Raw genomic sequence first — 12,511 nt, 5'->3', positions numbered from 1 at the left:
TTCCTAGCATCATGATTTGGTGCCTTACACACATGTCACTGTGTAATAGAAAAAAGACAGTATCAATGGGAACCCGATCTGAAAAAACAGCCCATTTGTGTACTTTCCCATGAATGGTTTGTAGTTCTCCACATGCACATTCTCATTTTATCTCCAGACCTTGGAAAATGCTGCTATCTCTGCTTGGAACAAACATACACACTCATACTCATGCACACACTCCTGTGCACATATACCTTTATTCATAATATTCAGTGGCATTTATTAGGAGGTATGAATCCCAGATGATAGCTCAAGAGCACAAGCAACATACTTTATTTATAGGTTAATACAGAGCAGAGTCCCTATTCTGGTAGGTGGGAAGCAAATTTGGAGCATCTCTCTGTCCTCTTGATTACATCTAGATTCTGGGGCGGAATGAGGGGGAGCTTATGTAATGTCCTTGATGTTTCCTGTCCACACTAGCTGAGAGATCCCCTGAGCTATCTGTTAAGGAGTTCACTGTGGAGATGTTCCTTGTTCCCAGCTCACGAGCTTTCTTAGTGGCTTCTGTGCCCAGTCCCTGGCACACAAAAAATTACTCTGCCATGCCCTGCTGTGCCACATATGGTGCCTTCTCTACTCCCTCATACACCCCTCACAGCCACTTCCATCCCTCTCTGGGTAATTCTAGCCCTCCTGGGCCTTTATGCAGGAAAAGGGCACATGGGCCTTTAGCTCTTGGGCTCCACAAATCTATTTGGTGCTTCTGTGGTCTTTTCCCCAGGGATATATCTAAAAACTCAAAAGGAGAAGACTCCTCTTCAGGACCAGCAGTAGCTTGACTTTCCTTCCCCACCCCTCCTTTCTCTAGGAATTCTTTCTGAATTTCAGAAGTTGGAAGCTTTCAGAAGGCTTCTTCGTGCAAGAGTTCAGTACAATCAGGAGAATGCCCTAGGCAGGTTCATAATAAGGAACATACAATAAAATAACTGATCTCTGGAGGTGTCAAGATCATACAAAAGACAAAGAAAGACCCAGGAACAATTGGAGACTGTCAGAGAACAGGGAGAAATGACAATCAAATACAACGTGGTATGTTGAGTAGGATCCTGGAACAACAAAAACCAAAAAAAAAAAAAATACATTAGTGGAGGCCAGGCACGGTAACTCATGCCTGTAATCCCAACACTTTGGGAGACCGAGGCGGGCGGATCACCTGAGGTCAGGAGTTTGAGACCAGCCTGGCCAACATGGCAAAACCCCATCTCTACTAAATACACAAAATTTAGCCAGGCATGATAGCACACGCCTGTAGCCCCGACTACTCGGGAAGCTGAGACAGGAGAATCACTTGAACCTGGAGGCGGAGGTTGCAGTGAGCCAAGATCACGCGACTGCACTCCAGCCTTGGTTAATGGTATTGTGCCAATGTTAATTTCCCAATTCTGATCATTGTTCTATGTTTACACAAGATGTTAACAATTGGGATAGTATAGGTGAAAAATATATAAAAACTCTGTACTATTTTGCAATTTTTCAGTAGCCACATGTTCATTGCTAGTACATAGCAATAAATTGATTTTTGTATGTTCATCTTGTATCCTACAAGTTTGCTAAACTCACTTATTACAGTTTTTATGTAGATTACTTGGGATTTGCTGTATAGACTACCATGTCATTTGCAAACAGGGACAGCTTTATTTCTCCTCTCTAATACGTATGCTTTCTATTTCCTTTTATTGCTTTTTTGCTTGGGTTAAAACGCCTATCACTGTGTTGAATAAGAGTGATGAGAGTGGAGATCCTTGTCTCGTTCCTGATCATAGCGGGAAAGCACATATTGTGTCATTATTGTATTTTTCAGTTCTAAAATTTCCATTTGGTTCTTCTTTATATCTTTTATTTCTTTGCTGATACTTTCTTTTTACTTTTCTAAGACTTTTAACTTTTGTTTCAAGCATGTTCATTAATGGCTCATTGAAACACTTATGATGGCTGTTATAAAATCTTTCTCATATAATTCTAAAATTTCTGGCATCATGGTATTGACATCTATTGACTGTCTTTTTCATTCAATTTTAAATCTTCCTGGTTCTTGATGTGACAAGTGATTTTCAACAGAAACCTGATCATTTCTATTGAAATGATCTTTATCTTATCTGAACCTTCTGTTTTAGCTGACTTCTTCTGACACACTGCTCCAGCAAGGTGGTAAGGGGTGGAAGGGCATCTCATTTTTGCCAGGAGTAGGTTCCCCGCTCATCCTCCATGGGCACTTGACAGGATAAGGGATTCTTTGCTACTGCTAGGTGGGATTAGAAGTTCCAGCTTCCCACAAGGCCTCTCTACTGAGACTTCCCTAGCTGGGAGGAGTAGGAGTACCTCATTACTATTCCCCACATGGCCCCTGCTGATGCCATGCAGGTGGCTGAGAGGGTGGCTTTCTTACTGCTAGGCCTTCTCTATACTACTCCACTGGGATGATGGAGGAGCACCTCATTACTGATAGTTTAGGGAAGAAGTCCAGGCTTCCCACATGGTCTCCACTGACACTGTGGAAGGGTGGGTCTCGTTATCACCCAGTGGAGATTAAAGTCCCAACTCTCTACTTGGCCTTCTCTGGCACCACCCCAGTAGGAGAGTTGGGACAGTTCATCACAGCTAGGTGAGGGTGGACATTTAAGCTCATAACTTGGTCTTTGTTGGCATAAGTAGGGTGGAGCAGCATTTTTTTCCTTTGGTGCTTGGCTGGAGTACAGAAATTATTACAGTTGTCGTCTAAAAGTTTTCTGCCTTGCTAGGCTGCCTTTTCCTGGCCCGCTGGTTAATGAGAACAGGCTTTTATTTGGGCTACGTTTGTTTGTGTCCATTGGTGTTTCTATGTTGCTGACTTCTTCAGCTCCAAGTCTGGGAAATACAGTGCAAAAAAGAAAACCCAGGGAACTCACCATTGTGTCATTATTTGGGTTCTGAAGTCCCTAGATGGTCTTTTATGGTCTTTTATACTTATGGAGAGAAATAGGCGGAAATATGTCTCCTCCATGTTCCTGGAAGTGAAAGTAAAAAACTGATTTTACAAATTTGAAAACATCTTGAATCATTAGGAGTTCTCGAGTCTATGTCCTGAGTCCTTTCTTTCCCTACCCCCACTAGACTAGAAGGGACACCTTGTGTATCTGTTTTCACCAATATATCTTGTCCCTGCGGTAATAATTATAGAATAGCACCATAAATAAAAGGAGGGGGGAGGGGAGTAAGAGCACAAACGGTATGTGGAAATATCAGGTGCCAAAAAATTAGGTTAATAGTTTTAAAAGATACCCTCATCTCAAATATATTATCTTTATATCCTTTGCAGCAATATATGAGTTAGGTGTTATTATCATTTTACACTGAAAGACTGAGGTTGCTGAAGGTGGCAAACTTCTGTATGTCAAGAAGGCATGAAGAGATGAAACCAGCTAAGTCTATCCTTTTTATTATGTAAGCAAAGGTTTTCCAGAACCCCTCACCAGCAGACTTCTACTTGCATCTCACTACTACAACAACGATGTCACATGGCCATCCCTCACTGCAAGCAAATATGGAAGAGCTAGTGAATGTTTCAAGCGGATGGCAATGAGGAGAAGGTTCAGAATGGCTGTTGGATCCACCCCTCTTCAGTTTTGCCATAATCTGTAACTATTAATAAGGAGCCTCCTTCCTAGTCAGGTTGACCCAAATCTCTGGAAAGCCTACTGCATTTTTCAAAAGCATAGTCAATATGCTTTCATATTTGGAAACTTTAAAAATGAATAATATGTATAAAGAAAATTAAACTTAATATCTACTTGATGTCTGGAAACCTGTGAAAGATGTAGTGTTTAATATATGGGGCAGAATTTTCACATTTAACCAAAGGGGCATGAATTTAAACAGGTTAAAAAGCATTGTATTAAGAAGTGAGCACTGGCCGGGCGCAGTGGCTAACACCTATAATCCCACCACTTTGGGAGGCCGAGGCGGGCAGATCACCTGAGGTCAGGAGTTCGAGACCAACCTGACCAACATGGTGAAACCTCATCTCTACTAAAAATGCAAAAATTAGCTGGGTGTGGTGGCAGGCGCCTGTAATCCCAGCTACTCGGGAAGCTGAGGTGAGAGAATCGCTTGAACCTGGGAGGCGGAGGTTGCAGTGAGCCGAGATTGTGCCAGTGCACTCCAGCCTGGGCAAGAAGAAAGAAACTCTGTTTAAAAAAAAAAAAAAAAGTGAGCACCATGGGCACTATTAAGAGGCACTACCCAATACCCTAAGGTTACAGGAACTCCACTGGCCACATAGAAAGATAAGCTGACTACCGTCTTTGTCAGCTACAACTTATCTATTGAAGAAGGCCATGTTCTCTGGACCTGTTGAGTGTCAAGCTGCAAGGTGTCATAAATAGTTTGGTGGCCCTGTTAGTGTTAGCTGTTCTTAAAGTGACAAGGAGATCCACAGGGGTAGGGAGAGAGGAAGACACATGCTGTCAGCCACAGCCAGGGCTAAATGCCTTGCTGGCAGCATTTTCCTTCAGGGTTAACCAGCACACAGAGTAGCCAAGCTCAGGTAATTTTAGGAAAAGATCTTCCACTCCACATGATTGCTAATTGCCTACAAAGCAAAGCACAGTAGAAATAGCAGGCAGATATGAAACTCCAAATGTTGGTGATAACTGTATTTAATCTCTCCTAAAGGAACACTAAAGAGACTTTAATACTTTTGTGGGGGGAACCCCAACGTGTGAAAAGAGAAACAGCAATTGCTGACAGAGTCACTTTCCACCTGAAGGAACTGTGCCAAAATCAATTTCTAATAGGAGGGAAGGGTAATGAGAGTGCATTGTGGATTACAGTCACATTCTACATCTCTAAAAGCTTCTCTGGACAGACTGTAAATTACATTGACCTTAAAGAAAATGTTCACACTTTGGTTTTTATGAACATTCCACCTGGATAGTGTGACCTGGCTTTAGATAAAATAAGAAATAAACCAAGAAACCAACAGCCATACAGAGCCAGCAGTCAGAACTGGTTTGATTATTGATTCTGACTGTTTTCTTCCTGCCCATATATCTAGAGAGCAAAGAGCATTATTTCCATAAATGATATCCAAACCCAGGTCCAATTTGGAATAGCTATTTGATATCCCAACCTTGCTTTGACAATTGCTAAAATCAATGTGATATTTGGGGCATTAAAAAAAACAGACACCGACTCTGGGAAACTTAAGCCTAAAAGGTATGTATCAAAAGTATATTAGCTGGAGAACAAGGCAGAGCCATGATCCTACCACAGGATCTGTTTGCTCAGCACAGCATCATGGGCGCTACAAGCACTATGGGTATCGCTGCCTCTAAATCTTCTCCACTGGTGCTGTTGCATTTCACTGCCCTGGACATGCTCTCTATGCTACCACTCTGCTGCAAATTACCACCAGCTGACCAGCCTCTCAAGATTCAGTTCTGGCAGGAACACCTATAAGGTGCTACTACAACAACCTATAAGGTTGTACTGAGACCACATGACCACACTTAAGCACAAGGTGCCAGGGTATGGGGAATTCTCAATACAGGAAGGGTATACTGGGCAGCCAGAACAACAAATCCACTGTAAATGAGTTTAAAAAAATAAAGGGCCACTCCTATATGATATCCAAATTTATAAATATATAATACTATATATGATATTATTTATTATATTCCATATACATATATATACACACACACACATACATAGATACATTCTAAAAAAAATTAGTGTTTTCTGGAAATCAATCAATATTTATAGACAGGGTTACCGTGAGTAGGTTTGGGTCCTGTGAAGACCTTATTTTCAAGTCCTCAGCAGTAGAAGACAGGCTAAAAATCTTTACATGGGAGTTGCACTGGGTCCTTTTCCAGACTTCTGCGCTCCAGTGATTTGTACCAGTTCCCTGCCCTCTACACCTTCACCCCATCTTCTAGTCCACTTTTTTTTTACTCTTTTTTTTAGACATTTACTTCTGACCAAAGTGTTATAGGAGACACAACATAGAAAGAAGAGAAGAGAACTAACTTTTGCAGAATGTTTATTTAATGAGTATTTTAGGAGCCTACTTAGCTTAACATTATCCTTATAGGAGGTAGAGCTGTAACTTTACAACACCCATCTGGGTTTAAGGCCCGGCTCTACCAGATATTGTGACCTTGGGCAAGTTATTTAACCTTTGTAACCACCATATTTCTCATCATAAAATGGGAAGCAAGATGGCAGAATACAAGGCTCCACCTATTGTCCCACTTGCAAGGAATCCAAGTTAACAACTTGGATTATATACACAAGCAAAGCACCTCCATAAGAACCACAAATCAGGTGAGCACTCATAGTACCTGGTTTTAACTTCATATCACTGAAAGAGGCACTGAAGAGGTAGGAAAAACAGTCTTGAAGCCCCGACACCACCCTTCCCTCATCCGCAGCAGTGCAGCATGGTGTGGAGAGTATTTCTGGGTGCTGGGGAGAGGGAGAGCATAGCAAGTGTGAGGCACTGATGAACTCAAGGCTGTCTGTTGGACCAGAAAGAAAAACCAGACCAAACTCAGCTTATATCCACCCACAGAGGAAGCATTTGGACCAGCCCTAGCCAGAGGGGAATCACTAATCCCCAGAGGTCAATTGCCATGATGGGATAAAGGGCTCTGGGTCTCTAAGTAAATTTGAAAGGCTATCTAGGCCATAAGGACTGAACTCTTAGGCAAGTGGTAGTGCTGAACTGGGTGGACTTGGGGGCATGTGACTACTGAGACACCAGCAGGGGTAGCTAAGAAAGTGCTGGCATCACCCCTCCCCTAACCCCAGGCTGCACAACTCATGGCTCCAAAAGAGAGCCCTTCCTTTCACTTGAGGAGAGGAGAGAGAAGACTGGAGGGGACTGTGTCTTGTATCTTTGATCCCACAGCAGAATAGGGCACTGGTCAGAGTCATGAGGCCCCTGTTCCAAGCCCTAGTTCCTAAATGACATTTCCAGAAACACCCTGGGGCAGAAAGGAATCTGCTGCCTTGAAGGGAAGAACCCAGTCCTGGCAGCATTGATCACATGCTAACTGAAGAGCCTTTGGGTCCTGAATAACCAGCAGTGATGCCCAGGTACTATGTTGAGGGCCTTGGGTGAGCCTCTGAAACTTGCGGGCTTCAGGTACCAGCTTGACCACAGGGGAGTAGAGCACCAGGGGGGCTCTTGGGGTCCCCGATTCAATGACTTGACTCTTGGATGGCATTCTGGACCCACCCTGGGCCAGAAGGGAGCCCATTGCTCTGAAGGGTGGGTCCCAGAAAAGACAGCATTCACCACAAGCTGACTGAAGAGCCCTTGGGTCTTAAGGGAACATCAGTGGCAGTCTGGTAGAACTCTCCATGGCCTGTAATGGTGGTAGCTAGAGGATGAAGCTTTTCTGCCTTTGTAAAGAGGAGGGAAGAGTGGGAAGGACTGCCATCCTGTGGCTTGATGGCCAGCTCAGCCACAATACAATAGAATACCAGGTAGACTTCTAAGGATTTTGACTCTAGTCTCTGACCCCAGATGGCACCTCTAGACCCATCTGGGGCCTGGGGAGATTCACCAACCTGGACACAAGCCTAGCTGGCTTTGCTACCTGTGATTGTAAAGCCACAAGGCCTTGAGCAAACATAGGCAATAGCCAGGGAGTGGTTCAGCAGGCCTTGGGCGAGACCCACTACTGTGCTGGCTTCAGGTCTGACCCAGCGAGTCATAGTGGTGGTGGCTGCAGGGGTGCATGTGTCACTCCACACCCAGATTTAGGTGGCTCAGAACTGAAAGAGAGAGACACAGTTTGCTTGGGAAAAAGTAAGGCAAGAGAACAAGAATCTCTGCCTGGTAATACAGAGAATTCTCCCAGATCTTGTCCAAGACCATCAAGGTGGTACCTCTATGAGTCTTCAAGAACTATAGAGTTACTAAGCATGGGGTGCCCCCTAAAGCAGATACAGCTTAGATCTCAACACCCAAATCCTTTCAAATATCTGAAAAATCTTCTCAACAAGTACAGGTACAAAGAAGCCCAGACAGTTAAAACTATAATAAATACCTAACTCCTCAATGCCTAGACATCTACACGTATAAAGATAATCCAGGAAAATATGACCTCACCAAATGAACTAAATAAGGCACCAGGGAGCAATCCTGGAGAAACATAAATATGTTACCTTTAAGACAGAAAATTCAAAATAGCTGTGTTGAGGAAACTCAAATTCAAGATAACACAGAGATGGAATTCAGAATTCTACCAGCTAGATTTCACAGAGATTGAAATAAAAAGAATCAAGCAGAAATTCTGGAGCAGAAAAATGCAATTGGCACACTGAACAATGCATCAGAGTCCTTTAATAGCAGAATGAATCAAGCAGAAGAAAAAAATTAGTGAACTTAAAGACAAATTATTTGAAAATACACCATCAGAGGAGACCAAAAAAAGAATAAAAAACAATGAAACATGCCTACAGAACCTAATAAATAGCCTCGAAAGGGCAAATCTAAGAGTTATTTGTCTTAAAGAGAAGGTAGAGAAAGAGATAGGGGTAGAAAGTTTATTCAAAGGGATAACAACAGAAAACTTCCCAAACCTAGAGAAAGATATTAAATATCCAAGTACAAGAAGGCTGTAGAACATCAAGCAGATTTAACCCAAAGAAGACTACCTCAAGTTGTTTAATAATCAAACTCCCAAGGATCAAGGATAAAGAAAGGATCTTAAAAGCAGCAAGAGAAAATAAACAAATATCATACAATGGAGCTCCCATACATCTGGCTGCAGACTTCTCAGTGGAAACCTTACAGGCCAGGAGACAGTGGCATGACATATTTAAAGGGCTGAAGGAAAATAACTTTTGCCCTAGAATAATATATCTTATGAAAAACTTTTCAGACATGAAGGAGAAATGAAGACTTTCTCAGATAAAAAAAAGCTGAAGGATTTCATCAACACCAGATCTGTCCTATAAGAAATGCTAAAGGGAGTACTTCAGAAAGAAGAGGATGTTAATGAGCAATAACTAATTACCTGAAGGTACAAAACTCACTGGTAATAGTAAGTACATAGAAAAACACAGAATATTATAAGACTGTAACTGGGTTGTATAAACTACTCTTATCCTAAGTAGAAAGACTAAATGATGAACCAATCAAAAATAACAACTACAACAACTTTTCAAGACAATGACAGTACAATAAGATATAAATAGGAACAACAAAATGTTAAAAAGTGGAGGGATAAAGTTAAGGCATATAATTTTTATTAGTTTTTTGTGCTTGTTTATTTATGACAAATAGTGTTAAGTTGGTATCAGCTCAAAATAATGGGTTATAAGATAGCAGTTGCAAGTCTCATTGTAACCTCAAACCAAGAAACATACACCAAATACACAAAAATTAAAAAGCAAGGAAGTAAATTATATTACCAGACAAAATCACTAAAGGAAGACAAGAAGGAAAAAAAGGAATACCACAAAACAACTGGAAAACAAATTACAAAATGGCAAGAGTAAGTCCTTACTCATCAATAATAAATGTAAATGGACTATACTCTCCAATCAAAAGACATAAAGTGGCTGAGTGGATGAAAAAACAAGAAACACAATTCACCTATAAATATATACATATACTGAAAATGAAAGGATGGAAAAAGATATGCCATGAAAACCAAAGAACAGAGGAGCAGAAGTAAATGGAGCAGTAGCTATATTTATATCACACAAAATAGATTTCAAGACAAAAAGTGTAAGAAGAGACAAAGAAGATCACTGTATAATGATAAAGAGGCCAATTCAGCAAAAGAATATAACAATATACATGTACCCAACACTGTAGCATCTAGATATATAAAGCAAATATTATTAGAGCTAAAGAGAGATATAGGACCCAATACAATAATAATGTGGAGACATGAACATCCCACTTTCAGCACTGGACAAACTTCCAGGCAGAAAAGCAATAAAGAAACATCAGTCTTAATATGCACTATACACCACATGGATCTAATAGATATTTACAGAAAATTAGATCCAAGAGCTGCAGAATGCACACTCTTTTTCTCAGCACATGGATCATTCTCAAGGATATACCATATGTTTGGTCACAAAACAAGTCTTAAAACATTCAAGAAACAAATGAAACAATATCAAGCATCTTCTCTGACCACAATAGAATAAACCTAGAAATCAATGGCTAGAGGAATTTATGAAACTATACAAATATATAGTAATTAAATAGTATGCTCCTGAATAACCAGTGGGTCAATGAAGGAATTAAGGAAATTGAAAAATGTGTTGAAATAAATTATAATGGAAACACAACATATCAAAACCTATGGAATACAGAAAAAGGAGTCCTAAGATGGAAGTTTATAAGTGTCTATACCAAAAAAGAGGAAAAACATCAAATAAACAATCTAATGATGCATCTTAAAAAACTAGAAAAGCAAGAACAAACCAGACCCAAAATTAGTAGAAGAAAAGAAATAATAATAATTTCAGCAGTTTCAGGTTACAAAATCAATGTGCAAAAATTACTAGCCTTTGGGAGATGTGGGGGAGATGGTAGATAGGAAACAGGGCTAATGTGCAATTCCCACATAGACAGACAGAACATTATGTGGAGACTCACACTGTAATCTTTTGCTCCAAGAATCACTGCAGAAACATACCAGGAAAACCAAAAGAATTCATACATCCTTTGAAAGAACTGTGATACCACTGCAAATTCCATGAAACAGGCGAAAAACTGTGAGTTTTCAAAGTGTGAGGAGGGCAAACCTGCCTCCAAACACACATCCCCACTGGGGAATCTGAAAATACAGATCCCAGGAGAATGATTTAACCTTACCTAGAAATGAAATTGATTTAGGGAGTCACATGAAACATAAAAATAGAAGTAGCAGTAGGAAGTGCCTTGAAGGCACTCCCACTAGCTTGAGCCCAGGGAAGCCTTCCCCGAGTATAACTCACATGGGCCCTTAGGGAAGGCAGCCAGTGGTATTAACGAGAGGTCACAGTGCAAAGGAGACTCCCAACTGAAACTGGTAGTGGTTTCAAATGGGCACAAATTTTCTCAAGTGGAGTCTGGGGGATGAGTGGGAGCTGCTGCAGGTATGAGTGTAGGAACACAGGAGTTGGCAACAGGGTGAGCAGATGGGGAGGGGCAAGGTCCAAAGGCTATGCCTTCTTTCTCTGTGGGGTAGTTCACAGCCTGGGGCAAGGTCTGAGCAAGGCACCATGGGAGCAACACTAGCTCTGCCAACTGCATGGGAGATGAGGGAGGCCTTTTGTTACCAGCCATCCCCCACTTCCCTGGCAAACTATATGACACAGCAGAGGTGACCAAGAGCCCCTCTGGAACATAACCCCATTAGCCTGAGAAACACCCCCACATCCCCTACAGGGGACACAACAAGCCCCACCCAAGAAGAGTCTGAGCCCAGACTCACCTAATTCTGCCCCCACCTAAGGCTATTTCCCCATCTACCCTGGTAGCCAAACACAAAATATAGAAACTCTTGGGAACTTTAGGGCCCCGCCCACCACCTGAAAAACCAAATACTTACCCTGGCCATCTTAGAGCAAGCTTAGGGAACCCTACTGCTACCACAGCTGGCACTCTCTTGAAAGTACCACCTCCTGGCTGGAGGCCAACCAATTCAGGCCATTACAGCAACTCATGACAGAATAACTATGAGTCCAGGAAGGAGAATACAACACCTAATTCCACTGCCTGCAACATCCTGGCTAACCAGAGGTCCTGAGTGTGTCCACATGACAACTTCACTGCTAGCATAACCAGCATTCAAAAAATCCAGCACACTAAACATATCTACAACCACAGAGTCCCCTTCAGTTTTCTGCCACCTCTACCAGAGCAGGTACTTGTATCCACAGCTGGAAGACCTGAAGACAGATCAATCACATAACAGGACTCTTTGCAGACATCCCCCAGCACCAGCCTAGAGCCTGGTAACCCTACTGGGTGGCTAGACCCAGAAGAGCGGTAACAATAACTGCAGTCCAGATCTCAGGAAGCCCCATCCCTAGGGGAATAGGAAAATCACCACATCAAGGGATCACTCTGTGGGACAAGAGAATCTGAACAGCAGGCCTTGAGTTTCAAACCTCTCCACTGAAATAGTCTACCCAAATGAGAAGGAACCAGAAAAGTAATTCTGGTAATATGACAAAATAGAGTTCTATGACTTCCCCAAAAGGTCACACTAGTTCCCCAGCAATGGATCCAAACCAAGAAGAAATCTCTGAATTATCAGATAAAGAATTCAGAAGGTTGATTATTAAGCTACTCAAGGAGATAGCACAGAAAAGTGAAAGCCAACTTAAAGAGATTTTTAACAAATGCAGGTTATGGATGAAAACTTCTCCAGATAAATAGATATCATAAAGAAAAAACATTCACAACTTCTGGAAATGAAAGACACACTTAGAGAAATACAAAATGCACTGGAAAGTGTCAACA

General features: G+C 41.7%; 1 pseudogene; it reads right to left on the bottom strand.

Moving 5' to 3' along the window:
* Positions 1-12,511, bottom strand: part of LOC470943 (actin, cytoplasmic 2-like) — a 105,123-nt pseudogene that overhangs the window by 68,867 nt on the left and 23,745 nt on the right.

The sequence above is a fragment of the Pan troglodytes genome, chromosome 2 (genome assembly GCF_028858775.2).
Source record: "Pan troglodytes isolate AG18354 chromosome 2, NHGRI_mPanTro3-v2.0_pri, whole genome shotgun sequence".
NCBI lineage: Eukaryota > Metazoa > Chordata > Mammalia > Primates > Hominidae > Pan > Pan troglodytes.
This window is presented reverse-complemented; position numbering and strand designations above follow the sequence as displayed.